Source organism: Micromys minutus (assembly GCF_963924665.1).
Source record: "Micromys minutus genome assembly, chromosome: 20".
NCBI classification, from domain to species: Eukaryota; Metazoa; Chordata; class Mammalia; order Rodentia; family Muridae; genus Micromys; species Micromys minutus.
The window spans coordinates 46,432,282-46,446,734 of record NC_137955.1 but is presented as its reverse complement, the minus strand read 5'-3'; the positions used below and the strand labels follow the sequence as shown (position 1 = coordinate 46,446,734).

General features: G+C 43.4%; 1 protein-coding gene across 1 annotated transcript in view; it reads right to left on the bottom strand.

Moving 5' to 3' along the window:
• Positions 1–14,453, bottom strand: part of SEMA5A (semaphorin 5A) — a 402,276-nt gene that overhangs the window by 301,012 nt on the left and 86,811 nt on the right. Inside the window, exon 2 of the mRNA XM_080933845.1 lies at positions 7,905–8,005. The gene's annotated coding sequence lies outside the window, so the exon portion shown is untranslated. The remainder of the gene's footprint in view (positions 1–7,904; positions 8,006–14,453) is intronic.

Here is a 14,453-nt window from a genome sequence, read left to right as displayed (position 1 = left end):
GAATCTACTCACATCACTAAGAAAAATATCCTCAGATTTGCAGCCCCATGGGAAGAACAATAATATCAACCAACCAGACCCCCTAGAGCTCCCAGGGACTAAACCATCAACCAAAGAGTACAGGTGGAGGGACCCATGGCTCTAGCTGCTTATGTAGCAGAGGATGGCCTTGTAGGACATCAATGGGAGGAGAGGCCCTTGGTCCTGGGAAGGCTCAATGCACCAGTGTAGAGGAATGCCAGGTCAGGGAGATGGGAGTGGGCAGGAGGGTGAGAGAGCACCCTCATAAGAACAAGGGGAGGGGGAATAGGAAATAAAATATCAAAAAAAAAAAGCAAGAAGGAGGAGGAGGAGAACGTACTGAGAAGTAGTAGATAATCTCTGGGGATCAATTCTGAGATTTATTGATAGCCTAAGTATAATTCAGGAGGCAAAGAGCAAAAGCAAACATTATTTCAGTTCAAGAGCCTTTGCAACTAGAATGAACTTGCCTTTAGTATAATGGAGAAGACAGAACAAGAGAAGAAGGAAAGGAACTCAGGTTTAGCATGCTACTTATTCAAAACCATAATTGGATATGCAATCTGTGAGACCAGATAGGCAATTAAATGGACAGTTCTAGAGTGTGGGATTGCAGGCCCGGGCAGGGCTAGACATTCGTGTTTAAATGGCACTAAATCAACAGATACCGAAGCAGTAAGAACCGTGGAGCCAGGCACTGAACCACTCGGGACTCACATGGCTGGATGGCAGAGAGGCAAGGCTGAGACAAAGTGAGCAGAGATGGGGTGTGAAGGAGAAGACAGCAGCTGTCTGGGAAGCGGGGTGAGTGGTGCAGCCGCTGGAAAACTTCTCTTGCTCCAGTACGTGATCTCTCACCCACGGTCAGGCAAGAAACTCTACTAACCTCCGTGGGCCACACAGACAGGAGGAGGAAGACTTGCTGACGGGGGAGGGGGAGAAAGAGAAGAAATAAGGATGAAGATGGAGCAGACATTCACACCATTCATGTATGAAATTGGCAAAGAGTGAATGAGGTGTGTAAACAAATGGGAATCTCCATCGAGGAGAGAGGAGGGATCGAGGACACAAATACTGCTGACCACTTAGTGAGAAGTCAACTGAACTTCAACACACAAATTTAGCAGCAGCGTGTCAGCAGCAAAGAGGCGCTTGCAGAAGGGTAAAGGGTGGGCTCCCAGGAAGCTGGACAGAAGGCAAGGCCTGGAAACATGTGATGCAAATGCTTTTAAGGATCTTTCCCTGCAGAAAACAGGGGATAAATGGGCCATGGCTACACCAGAAATTAGGGTTCACAAATCAGTGCTTAAGGTTGTAGATGGCCCCAGTCTTATTAGAAAAATAATGGACGGATGGTAATAAAAGCTGATGACCTCCAAAGAAAGAAGGAGCCCTAAAAAATTCTAGGAGCAAATGAACAAACACAGCTCAGTAACACTTGGGTCATGGTCTTGACCAGAATAAACCAGAGTAGCCACCAAGTGGGCTGCTGGGATTGTACAACTCAATAGGTACCTGCCTTTTCACTACCCTATAGCAGGGAAACCTCCAGCCTGGAAGAAGAAACAATGGTCCTTACAGGAAGTGTGGCCTCTGGGCTAAGAACAGGGCAGTCACCCACATTTATACATTATGTGTAAAAAAATAGTCTAAAGTCTTTATAGACTGCAACTACCTTAGATCTGCCCCCTTCCTCCTTAGCAATGAAATACAAGAGCTAAATATTCCTGGATACCGTGTGAGGCAATCACAGCACTGTTTACTTCCCAGAATCGCCAGACCATCTTTCCGACTGCTGCTTTTTCTGCTTTTGGCTTCTCCAGAATGATCGTTTTCCAGGCTTTAAGCAAAAGCAAATGGGGTGAAATGACAACCCTTTGTGGCCTGACTGACAAAGACACGGATACACAAAAGCCACATGAAAGTGAAGGATAAGTGGGACCTGTTCAAGACCACACCCCTGCAGCAAAGAAGCTTTGACAGTCCTCTGATGTGGAGATGGTGCAGGAAATTCCCAAGGGCAATGAAACCTAAACCCAAAACACGTGCACTTTTCTTCTCGGGGTATGTGCTATCAAGGGATACTACAGTTCCAATGACAAGGGCAGTGCCATGTTGGGCACATGAAAACCTTTAAATCTCAGCACTTAACCCTATACACATTTGCCCTACTAATGCATGTCTGAGAGTAAACACACCCCAACCCTGCCTTGAAAAGTGCATCCTGGACAGACAATGGACAGTGGGCTTCACCACACATCTGTGAGGATTCACAGATGTTCAGCACAGTCATAAAGCTGGTGACCTGCAGGCGGTCGCTCACATAAACAAAAGAGGAGGAAGGCTACTAGCCCTAACTGAAGAGAACGGAGAGGGAGGCCAGGCTCACGGGGGAGGGATGGGAATTCTGGTGCATCCTAATGTGAATAATGAGAGTAGACAACTCTCCCACTGGAGAACTTCAGTAGCACAGAGCGAAATGAATGGGGCTAACCAACAGGTCTATGCAGGCCTCTCTGGATCACACTGCAGAGAATTTCCACTAGATGGACAGATAAAAGGGCAGGCATAATAAGGAGTGACATTATTCAGAATGGCAGGCTAAAGCTTTACCCTAAGATATGACCATTCAGCATGTGTAAGCAAGCAATGTACCCTATCCCAACAGTGCACATGCGAATACCATGAAATAAAACCCAGACTGGGGAAAGGGCATCAAAAGAAAGACTCCCTCCAGGTCAGCACATTATTTTGGTATTTTCTTTCTTTGTCCAGTGCTCCCTCTTGTATAAGCAAGTCATGGCCTATCTCACAGCTGGTAAACCTGTGTCCTTTCTATTATGTTCAAGAAGTAGCAAAGGAGGTGAGAATGCTGAGCTGTGGTCCCTTAGAGACTCAGCCTCCGGGGAGCACAAAGATGTGTGTCCAGACCATCACCGAAAGTCCACCATTGGCTGTCAACATAGATGAGTAACTGGACCAGAGTGCAGACATCAGCATCACATGTGAGTTTCACAACTTGGTCTTAGAGCTTTATACATACCATATAAACACTGGGGGAAGTTATACACAGGACAGGGACAATGAGCAAAACTGCTACAGTGGTTTAATCCTGAGTGTGTGTGTATGTGTGTATGTGTGTGTGTATTTGTGTGTATGTGTGTGTATATTTGTGTGTATGTGTGTGTATGTATGTATGCATGTGTTTGTGTGTGTGTGTATGTATGTGTGTGTGTGTTTATGTGTGTGTGTGTGTGTGTGTGTGTGTGTGTGTGTGTGTGCCCCAGTGAAACATGTCATGTAGCATTAAAGCTTGCCAACAAAAAATCCAGATCTGATGGCCAACATCATGGATGTCTATAAATATTTACTTTATGCTTAGATTTACAACTTCTGGATGATAGGGAAAGATTGCAGAACACCCCAAAGTGCAGAAGTTACTCTTTTTCTGAACAAAGAGGACTTAACAAAATACTAGAGAAATGTCAACAGCCTAGTAATATGGGTCTCCACCATAAGATAAAGGAAAGAAAAACTCAAGCCTTTCCTACCTACATAGGTATTTGGGTGCCCCCATATTCTTTGATACTAAAATTAGAGGGTGATTTTTACTAGTAAAGAAGAGAAGATCTAAAGAGATGGATGATCAGTGAAGAGTTAAGAGCTCATGTGAAAGGCCCAAAGTAAGTTACCAACAGCCTTGCTGGGCAGCTCACAACCACCTGTACCTCCATCTCCAGGAGATCCAAGATCTCTGGTCTCTGCAGGTGCCTACACTCATAGACGTATACATACTCACACACAAACCCATACATATATACATAATTTAAAATAATACAATTAAATATTCTTTTAAAAGTGAGCAAAAAAGAAAAAGAAAGATAGGAAAAGCCATTAATGTGGGATTTTTAAAAGTTAAATGATCAAAAAGAATGAAGCAATGACATCGAGTTAATATCACCCTTAAAATGTTAGTTATAAAATATTTATCACAAAACACTGGGTCTTCCTAACTAGGCATATCCATGAGCGTATCTTCATGCATGCTTGCTTCCATCCTCCATCCTAGCATGGCAGCTAATTACCACTTAAATAACATCAACAAAACGAGAAACAATGAAAAATATGAAAAGGGAATGAGTGTCATCATACGGAAACAATTGTGAACGGATGCTACCCAGCGGGACTGATGTTTTATCAAAACAGACTCACTAGCACATTGTTCATGAAGGGTAATTATCTGTTAACACGTCTAAAAGCCAACTGACAGTCTGAGACCCTTATTTTGAAAGTCTAAACCAGCTACAGTTATTCTGCCTAATGAATCAACCCTCAGTTAGACGAAGGTTCTGTGCAGATGTTAGGATTCATGCAGCACTGCTTAGGCACCCAAGATCTATGCTTCACAATTAGAACAACAATGTTGCCTACAAAAGCCACTTCCTTCCATGCCTCACAATCTGTCCTCAGTTACCAGGACCCACATGATAGAGAGACAAGTGACTCCTGCAAGCTGCATTCTGAACTCCCTGCAGGCACTATGTCACATGTGCACACACATACACACACAAGCATACACACAAACACACACACACAATCACACACACACAAACACACATGTGCACACACACACACACACACACACACACACACGCCTCATACACACTCACATATGAGATGAGTAAATACATAAGTATTAAAAAATATATTTTTAAGAATATAAACCCCTCAACTTCAGAGATATCATATTCAAAGTACAACATATAGTCTAGTATACTTCACTAGGTATATAAACTGTGTACAGAAATTACATAAATATAAATATATCGTAAAATAAACAGAAATAGTAAATTACAATTTGCTTCCCTCAGCTCTAGATGCCATAGCATTTTTATTTTCATAGTCAGAATTACAAAGTTGTCCCACTGTTACTAAAGCTCATTTCCAGGAGTGAGGAGCTCCTTGGCAAAGGCATGTAATAGGAGCTATATTCTATCAGGATGTAAAGATGAGTGAGTCTGACTTAACTCCTCAAAGAAGCAGAGCAACTGAGCTTCCAGTAATAAACTACAGCCAAACACACCTGGGTGCCCTTTTAAAAGAAAAAATAGTACTTTAAAATTATTCCTTTAGTTTTTGAGATTGTAATATAATTGTTCCCCACAAGCCATCCTGGGTACACTCCCCCTCCTTGCTTTCTTTCAAATTCATGACCTTGTTTACATCTATTGTCATCATATAGAATTATGTGCATATTCCAAATATGTAAATATAACCTAGTCAGGTTGTATCCCCTTACTTGTATGTATGTGTAAAAAGAAGGAGGAAGAGGAAGAAGAGGAGCAGGATGAGGAGAAGGAGGAGGAGGAGGAGGAGGAGCAGGAGGAGGAGGAGGAGGAGGAGGAGGAGGAGGAGCAGGAGGAAGAGGAGGAGGAAGAGGAGAAAAGAAGAAGAAGAAGAAGAAGAAGAAGAAGAAGAAGAAGAAGAAGAAGAAGAAGAAGAAGAAGAAGAAGAAGAAGAAGAAGAAGAAGAAGAAGTAGACTATCAGAAAACAAAAACAAACAAAACCACCTCTTTGCCTGGTTATCTCTTGTTTTAAAAACCGTGAGTCCAGTAGATACCCACTTTTGCTCTCAGCAAAATAAGTACAGTTCATAGTCCTCCTACATGTATGAGTAGCAGTATGAACACAGTCCAGAACTGAAAAGGCCCAAGATGGTAATTAGGAGATGCTACTCAGCTTGCTTTGTAAATGAGCCACGCATGCCATGTATGTAACAAAGCCAAGTGTAAGCATGTGTAAGCATGAGTAAGTATGTGCAAGCATGCCCAGTGAAAAATACTCCTCATGTTTTACTCTACATAGCTATAGTTTCAATACCAAAATTTAGCCTAACACATTTGGGGCATGTAGACTTCATCAAGGGATGGAGGCCTCTATGCCTGTGTTTCCAAGGTTTTGCAGGAACAAATGAGACTTCATTAAAATTTGTAATAAGATTCCATGCGGCCACGCTAAATGTTGTCAGGAGACTTAATGGCTACTGATACATTCTCATCTTTTTTGTGATGAGATCCTTAAGCAATCCACAGAACACAAAGACAGAAGCTCAGCAAAAGACAGCCTGGGGGACCACATTCGGCCTCCTTCCTAACTTTGTAAATAAAGATTTACTGGAACATTGTCAGACTCATTTATTTACATACCGCCTGTGGCTATTGTCACATTGCAGAGGCAGAGGTGAGCTGACATAGCAGAGAATCTGAGACCTGTAGACAGTAACATGCTTTTCCCCTACCTCTTCAAAAGAGAACTTTGCCAATTTCTGATTGACAAATCAGTCATTTGAAAAAAAAAAATCAATTCCTTAGTACATGTTGTATACTTTTCTTTAAGGGCCCTGAAGTTTTCAGAATAAAATAATAATAATAATAATAATAATAATAATAATAATAATAATAATAATAATAATAATAATAGTGCATGTCTGTCTTCATTTCAGAATGGCATGCCCAATGCTTTAAGTTGGCCTCTGGACTTAGTGTTAGGAGTCCTGAATCCAATCCTGTCTCTGCCCTTCCCTGGTTAGATAAATTATGAACTCTTTCTGAGACTCAGTTTACTTATCATTAAGAATCATGAAAGCACCTGCTTCGAAGACTGGAAGCAAGAATGAAATGACTTTTCCCCAGCACAGGGCCTGGAAACCCATGAAATCTGCATGAGCTAATAATATCCTCCTAGAATTTACTGGCCATTGCACATCGAAATCACAGCTTCCTGACTCCTTAATATCCCTGGGGCTTTTTCCAGTTCTCTGGCTCTGTGGTTCTCTGTGGAGGAGGGACTGAGATGTTCTGGTGCTGGAGTTAGTTGTGCTTAGATACCTTGTGAACCTGAACTTATATGGGCTACAGAAAGACACAAAATGCAGCAGCTAGGCTAGTCCTGGGAAATGTAGGAATTGGACAGGACATTCAGTGTCCACAGTGTTCTTCTGCATACCTGAAACTGAGCTCTTAAGATCCATTTAGTAGAGACCAGGATGTAAAACAACAGGGCCTGAAGACATTGTCTCGCAACTGTGAGTCCAAAGTACATAGAATGCATAGATGGCCGAATTAGCAATTGCTTTTAAACTGTAAAGCACAATAAACTTGCCTACAATGAGGTTTGGTGGCACTGAGAAACAACGTAATAAAGTGGAATGTTCCCACTGACTAGTTTATACAGGATAGAGCCTTGTCTCTCCCTTTCCCTGCCCCTGTCCCTGTCCCTTTCCCTCTCCCTGTTCCTTCCCCTTCACCTCCCTCACTCCCTCTCCCCCAGCACCTCCACCCCCTTCCCTCCCTCTTCTAGTCCTTCTGAAGGTGGCCACAGGCTTCACATGAGACTCCTAAGATGGGTTCCCACAAATGCAGGATGTTGAGCTGAACTTTTCGATGTCTCAACAGTCAGGACTGCTGATGGGAAGTTGAGCTCTGGAAGGCGAGATGTTGGTCTCTGTGCTACCAGAATGAGCATGTCCCTGCGTTACATGGTGGGCATTGGTGGCTTTTCTCGGAAGGTACAGGATATCTGAGGAAGCCCCACAACAGGAAAGTGCAATGAGGAGGGACACCGCTCCAACAACAAAACTGAAATCCTGCTAGGCAATCACACTGTGACTGGGGGTCACCGTGAGTCACCCGCTCTCTTCCTGTCCCAGAGGTTCCCTAGTGGTTTTACACTCGGACCCAAATAGCATTACCTTAAAATAAAGGTTCTTTTTTCTGAAAGCTGTCATTTACCACCATTTCTTTTTTAACCGAAGAGACGTCTAGTCTAAATGTGTAGCACTCTCTCTGGGTCTAGGCACTTCCCACTCAGGAGGCTCACTTACCGAGGAGAGAGAGGGTAGAGACAGACGTGTGGCTTCCGTCATGAATCACACTGAACTGCACAGCCACATGGGTACTCAAGCCCAGTTGTCACACACCAGCCCTTCAACAGAGAGAGAGAAATAGACATGGAGATCTAGTTAGTTCATACTGAAAATCACCACAGTTTGCTTATAAATGCTAGAAAGTTCCATCAATGCCCTGTACAAACGCTGGGGAGGAGCAGGAGAGCTTGGTGAGTGTGATTATGGGAAGCCTAGTGTTAGAGACACTGCTGGGTTTATCAGTTTTAAAAGGATAACGTTAAAAAATAATGCTGATGGTTTTCTTCCGAGATGTAATTTAGTTTGAATTATTTGCCTGGAGGGACAGGTGTAGATGCGAATGACTGTGGGTGCCCACAGAGGCTGGCGGCTGTAGAGTCCCTGGAGCCGAAGGTATAGGCACTTGTGAGCTTCCTGATATGTGAGCTGTGAACTAAATGCAGGCTGTCTGCGGGAGCAGTACACTCCCTTAACTGCTGAGCTGTTTCTCCATGCTAAGAAAATAAAAATTTTAGTGCTGTTCAACATGTGAAAAAATGCTCATGAAACATCCAAAGGGACCGTTATTTCAAATTCATGGGATTACCTTTAAAAGTTTGAAAACCAAATGGTGCCCGTGCACTGCATGGGTTATGCACAAATACTCAGAAAAAAAGGGTTGCACAAAGGTCTTAAGAGTATGCACAGTATAAACTGCCCCTGGGTTTGAGTTTGCGTTGTCACATGTCCCTGTGCTTCCTGTACAATTATAAGGTTTGATAAGAAAAGTTATCCAGTAGTACAGAATAAATCTACTTTACCAAAAGCCAGAAAACCTACTGGATCTCCCCATAAATTGATTCTGTCAAAGCAGGAAAGCCATGTTGTAATGTTAGACATATACACCAGAACCTGAAGTAGGTGACCCCCTACTTTTTCTCTGATGTCCTTCACTGGACAGCAGTGGACACAGCAAGTATCCTTCACTGATGGCATAAGGTGACACTTGCCCTGTCCACTGCTCAACAACAGCTCATGTCTTTCCCTTCTCTTTATTCATCACGTGTCTTTCTCGTCTTCTCTCATTAATTTCTAGCCATTGTACATGTGAAGTACGCGGATGTCCTCACTCCTCACCCACACAATAGGGAGCAGCTGTGGATGACGATGATAAAAATGAGAAGATCCTTCCAGAACATTCCGGCAACTCTTCCACTCAATGAGCCCCATGTGGCACATATCAGTGATGATCAAAAGCCAACCAGCTTAAAGCCAAGGTCCATAAAATAGCCCAAAGTTTAATACAACTGCTGGAAGCTGTAGATTACCAAATGCAATCTGCTGACATGCCTTTTGGGGAGTCCTGGATTTCAGGGACACAGGGACAGTGATTCAATAAGGCTTCTGGCTTCTAGGAAAGCCCAATGGAAAATATGGAGAATTTGAGAGAAGCCAAGAGGTGACTGGGAGCAGCGTGTGGAAGTGCTGGCCATTAAGGAGTCCAAGCAGGCCAGGTGCAGCTCTGCCCTGCAACACTGCCAACTCTAAAGGTCTCGGTAGGGTCTTCATGGCCCGTGACATCATGTTTGGAAGGGATAAGGTACAGATGCAACTCTTTGAGGCCAAAGGAAGGGTCAAAAAATCTTTCCCAACGGTAAAGATGAATGCTCAGCCCAGGAAAATAAAGTACAACATTCCAGTTCTTCCTTCCTTTCCGCCCTTTCATCACCAATAATATCTCCTAATGGCAGGAGAACAAAATGTTGACTAGGAAGTTATATTAAACAGCACATCTGGATATATGAGTTAATTCTCTTGAACCCTACAATATGCTTTATAACAATGACTACTAAAATTCTCTTACATTTGCTTATTTGGATCATAGTCCAGGCATGAGTAACATCATTGGACAGATCCACTGGTACCCACTATGGCTCTGGCTATCTACTAGTGCCAACACATAAGATTAACGTTTAAAAGTGGACAATGGGGCTTGTGTCTGGAGGTCAGAGATAAGTTGATGTAGGACTTCACTGAGCACATGAATGACGCCTGTGGAGCAAAACATTTTCTTAATTGACATAGAAGATGAAGCCAAAAAGATCAATTTAAGAATTAGAGACTGGTACTGCAGAAGAGCAGCTCTGCTCAGTTCAAACAGGACAGCCCCAGAGGGGACAGCCCAAAAGGGGACATCTCACTGTAAAACCTTGCCCCCTTCCCTCTTGAATATTCAACTGTAACAGACAGACCTCCCGTGGTTGAGGAAAGCTCAGCTCTCTTCAGAACCTGACAGATGACTACAAATACAATGCCAGCAACAGCGCCATGCTTGTCCCAACAGGGAGGTGGAGAGCTAGGAGCCATACTTCAGAGAGCTAAACTAGCAACATCAACCTTCACCTGAGTCTCCCCAATTATCCAGCCAGGCCTTAAACAGCTTTCGGAACAGGTCAAAGGCACACAGTGTAGGCAAGAATGCATGGGCTCAGGTGCAGCGTCCGAAGCAGCTTGCCATGCTGTTAGCAGGAGCCAAGATACAGGAGCATTCCTGCATATGGAAAAGCCTAGCTTGCTCACAGGATTTGGTGACAGTGAAGACATAAATGAACAGATCTATAAGTAACAGATCATTCAAAGGTATTCTAGAAACCTGAAGGGAGTCAAAAGGAAAGAGGTTACAGTAACCCAGAAGCATGCACACCTGACTTAGTAACATCAGTTGCCCATTGGTCTTATGGCCCACTGACGTCACTCTTTTCTCTTTCTATTTGGTGTTGACCTGGATACGAGCAGCCTCTGAGGTTTACAGAAGTGTTGTAGGGGAAAGACCTGTCTTTGGGAATGTAAATACAGCATCATCTCTAGAACTCTTGTTGATACGCGAATAATCTTTCCCAGAAGTTTCATCCCATAACTACCTCCATGGGTTCTTAAAATGTCTCCACGTGGATGTGACTGCGTGAAATGTGAGCATCCAGTACAGTTTGCTAAGTACACATCAGTGTCTGGCTTTTAACATATACATGCTTTATTCTCTCTGACCACTCTGCTCAGGAGGAGGTAGAGTGGACTTATTAATTATTGGGCTCACGCTGGATATTAAATGAATGTAGACACTTTCTACCTAGTGTTATTGTATCTAAAAGAGACTTTACCAAATAAAGGTTTAAGAAAACTATAAATGACCAGAGGGACTATCTTGGCAACAGTGTGTATATCCTATATAGCAGGTCCATACCCCAAACACATCCTGATATCAGTATACAGGAAGGAGCTAGAATACAAACCTGGCAGGAACTATGCTCTCAGGCAATCACACCAGACACTGTGTGTTACTTCTGTTACATAATTCAATAAATGCCATGAAACTCTTTGGGGAGCTGGAAGAAACATTATCTGCAGATAAAATAGTTAAGAAAAGCTGCCTGGGGGGAAATGCCAGGTGACATGGGCTTCGATGGATGACAGAGAAGGAAGTAGACTATGTAAGGAGGTGATGAAGTATGTCCTATGCCCAACAGATAAATCACAGGCGGAGCAAACAGCAAACCCATCAGCAGTGCCTGAGGATCATCAGCAGGAAGTGAAGAACCATCTTGGTCAACACACACTTAGTAGGAGCATGAGGACCTGGTACCATCAATTATGCTTGGTGTATTGATGGAGCTCCTGCAAAGGGCCACCACAGAAAGGGCTCCATAAGAATAAACAAGAAGAAGACATGGTTAAAAGAAAGCAATTCTGCTAAGGAGGAAATTGGGACTACAGAGAACTAAGGACCACAATCAGAAAGACGGCCATTTTTATCATGCATCATGAGAAATAAGCAAAGCTACAAAGAATCTCCTGTAAGAGGCTGAGGAGCAAGGAGGGCTGACCTCTTCCCAGATGTCCAGACAGCAGAGCAGTGCCAGGCAGGGTGGTGTGTCCACTGTCACATCGAAGCTACCTCCACACACAGCCAATAAAATAAAGACAGAAAGAAGCCACACTAGCCTCTGATAGATGGGCAGAGGAGATGACAAAAAGACTATAGGGAACTCAACTGCAGAAAGAGATGAGACTTGATCCAAAGGAAAAAAGAGGCACTGGGGTTCCGTAGAATATCATGGTAAGTGTGGTGTGAAAAACCTAATCATGGCAGTTCTGCTGAGGATAGGACAGGGAGACATGAGGCAGGCTAGTGGTTAAACCAGACCTTTCATTATTAGAAGATATGAAGAAATTGTTGACACTGCAAATTGCAAAGATGAGTCTGGTCCACACCAGCTCCAGAGGGTTATCCTCTAATGTTCTGCCTGACATCTGTCTGATTGAATTTCATAATGCTATAATCCACGGCAGATACTCTATGGTAACAATGGAATCGGTACCACCCTTTGTGCCATACTTATGTGCCTGACTTCAGTCTGGGTTGTAGACTATAGTCAACCACATGGACAATCAGCCACACCTATCTGATCCATTCCCAATAAAAAACTTCCTTGAGTGACAATTTGGTACTAGAACTGTTCATTTGACCCCACATGGAGGAGGAGGCGTGCAGAAGGTAAGACTCTCTCTCCCAGGTCCCCTCCTACCACACATTTTCCACTTCTGGCCTTTCCTTTTCTTTTCACTAGAATCAACCATAGCCATAACTTCTTTTCTAGGTCCTGTGAGTCTAGGAAAAACTTCAGTGATCCTCAGGTTAGATTGGGAACCTGTCTAGAAGAATGCTGAAAAAGGAAGGATCAAATTCAAAGACCTTAAAGGTTTTGGTGTTTGTTTGTTTGTTTAAGGCTGAATTTCCATCACTACATAGAAATGTAAAACACACAGGAGAAATGTCAGGGACAGTATAAGTCTGGAATGAGAAGGTTTGAAGAAAGAGACTCCTATTAAAGGTTTCACTGCAGACTTGGCTAAGGGTTCCCTCATGGCCAGCTGTGAGGTTTGGACCCAGAAAAGCAACATGTAAAGCTCACAAATCAGAAATAGCATTTCAGTTATTTTATGAATCCATAAACAAAATATATTTTACCTTCCTAGATAAACTTTAACTGTCTACAATAAATTTTTAAACATTTTTTTTTAAAAACAGGAGTATCAACCGTGGCCCATTTATTTTGAAAACCATGAGCTCTATCTGGGGGAAACTCGAGATGCATTGTATCAGAAGTGAATGCTCTTGAATTTTACAGTAAGATGAACAATGAGGATCTGACTCTTCTGTCCATGAGGTGAAACATGGTGTGACTGGAGGACCATAGCCTCCCAGTGTGTGAGCTCCAGGGCACTGCCTTGGTGACCATGAAACCCAGAGGTCGGCTGATGTGGGAGGAATGGCTTTGGGAGAACAGTGCCAAGCAGGGAAGGGACACCCATGGTGCCACTACGTCACATGTCCAAGTGAGAAAAGGTTCTGAGGCACATGCAGATGCACATGCAGACGGCTCACAGAGATGAAATGATAAACTGAATAATGAGGCCTGGGCACATCGCTCTGCTTTGTTCCCTCTCTAAAGAAAGGTATGTCCTACCAGACAGCATGGTGGGAACGGGGCCGGTCACTGGGGTTTGAGTTAAGAGGATGCTGTCATTAGCATGGTCTGTCATCCAGGAGGAAGGAAGGTGTGGAAAGAAAACAGAGTAAAGGCCGTAAAGAGAAAAAGGTCAGAGAGGAGAGTGGATGGTGGAGAAGGGGGAGAGATAAGGGAGTAAAGTCTAGGTACAAAAGACAGAGCACGGCACAGCCCTCTCCTCTAAACTATCGAACACTTTCCCATAGTGAGCACATTCGCATCACTTACATTCTAAAGTAAATTTCACCATCCACACACAAAGTTTACAAGGAGAGTGGAGTGGTAGCTACAGAGGAACAAGCTGTCTATAATCTGTCACCTGGTTTTGAGTGACAGGAGCAGCTAGAATTAACAAGAATCGCAACTACACTACAGTTTCTAACTAATGTCCACACGGTACCAATTAGATCCCATTGGATCAGACTCCAGCAGTAGGCAGGGATGAGCAGACAAGGAAGGTGAGGGCTACCTCTCAGAGCCTCTTAGGCTTTTGCTTGCACTGGCAGAACCTCTTCTCCCAGCTATCTCTCGCACCCCCAACGAGCACCCTCAAAAGCATAGGTTCACACAAAGCAAACTGTAGGAGGCCACAATCCTACACAACAAACACACAATGTAATATATATGCATCTAAAAAGAAGGTGTGAGAATGGTAATAAGAAAACATGACATCTAAGACAGCAAACCCATGTTTGTCCAGCAGCTCAACAGCCATTTTTATGCATCCACTTCAAGATTGGACCAAGACCTGCATGCAAAGCACCACAGGGCAGGCCACTGATCTTCAGAAATTCCTCATCTGGAAGCTGGCCCTGCCAAATTACAACCTTGTCCCGGGTAGCCAGCTAACTGTGCTCTTGAGAAATAACACTAGACATTAATCAAAACCATTTAATAATCTGTTTGGTAATTGTCTCCTCTGTCTTTGAAAGGGACAATGGTTAGATGCTGAAATCTTCAG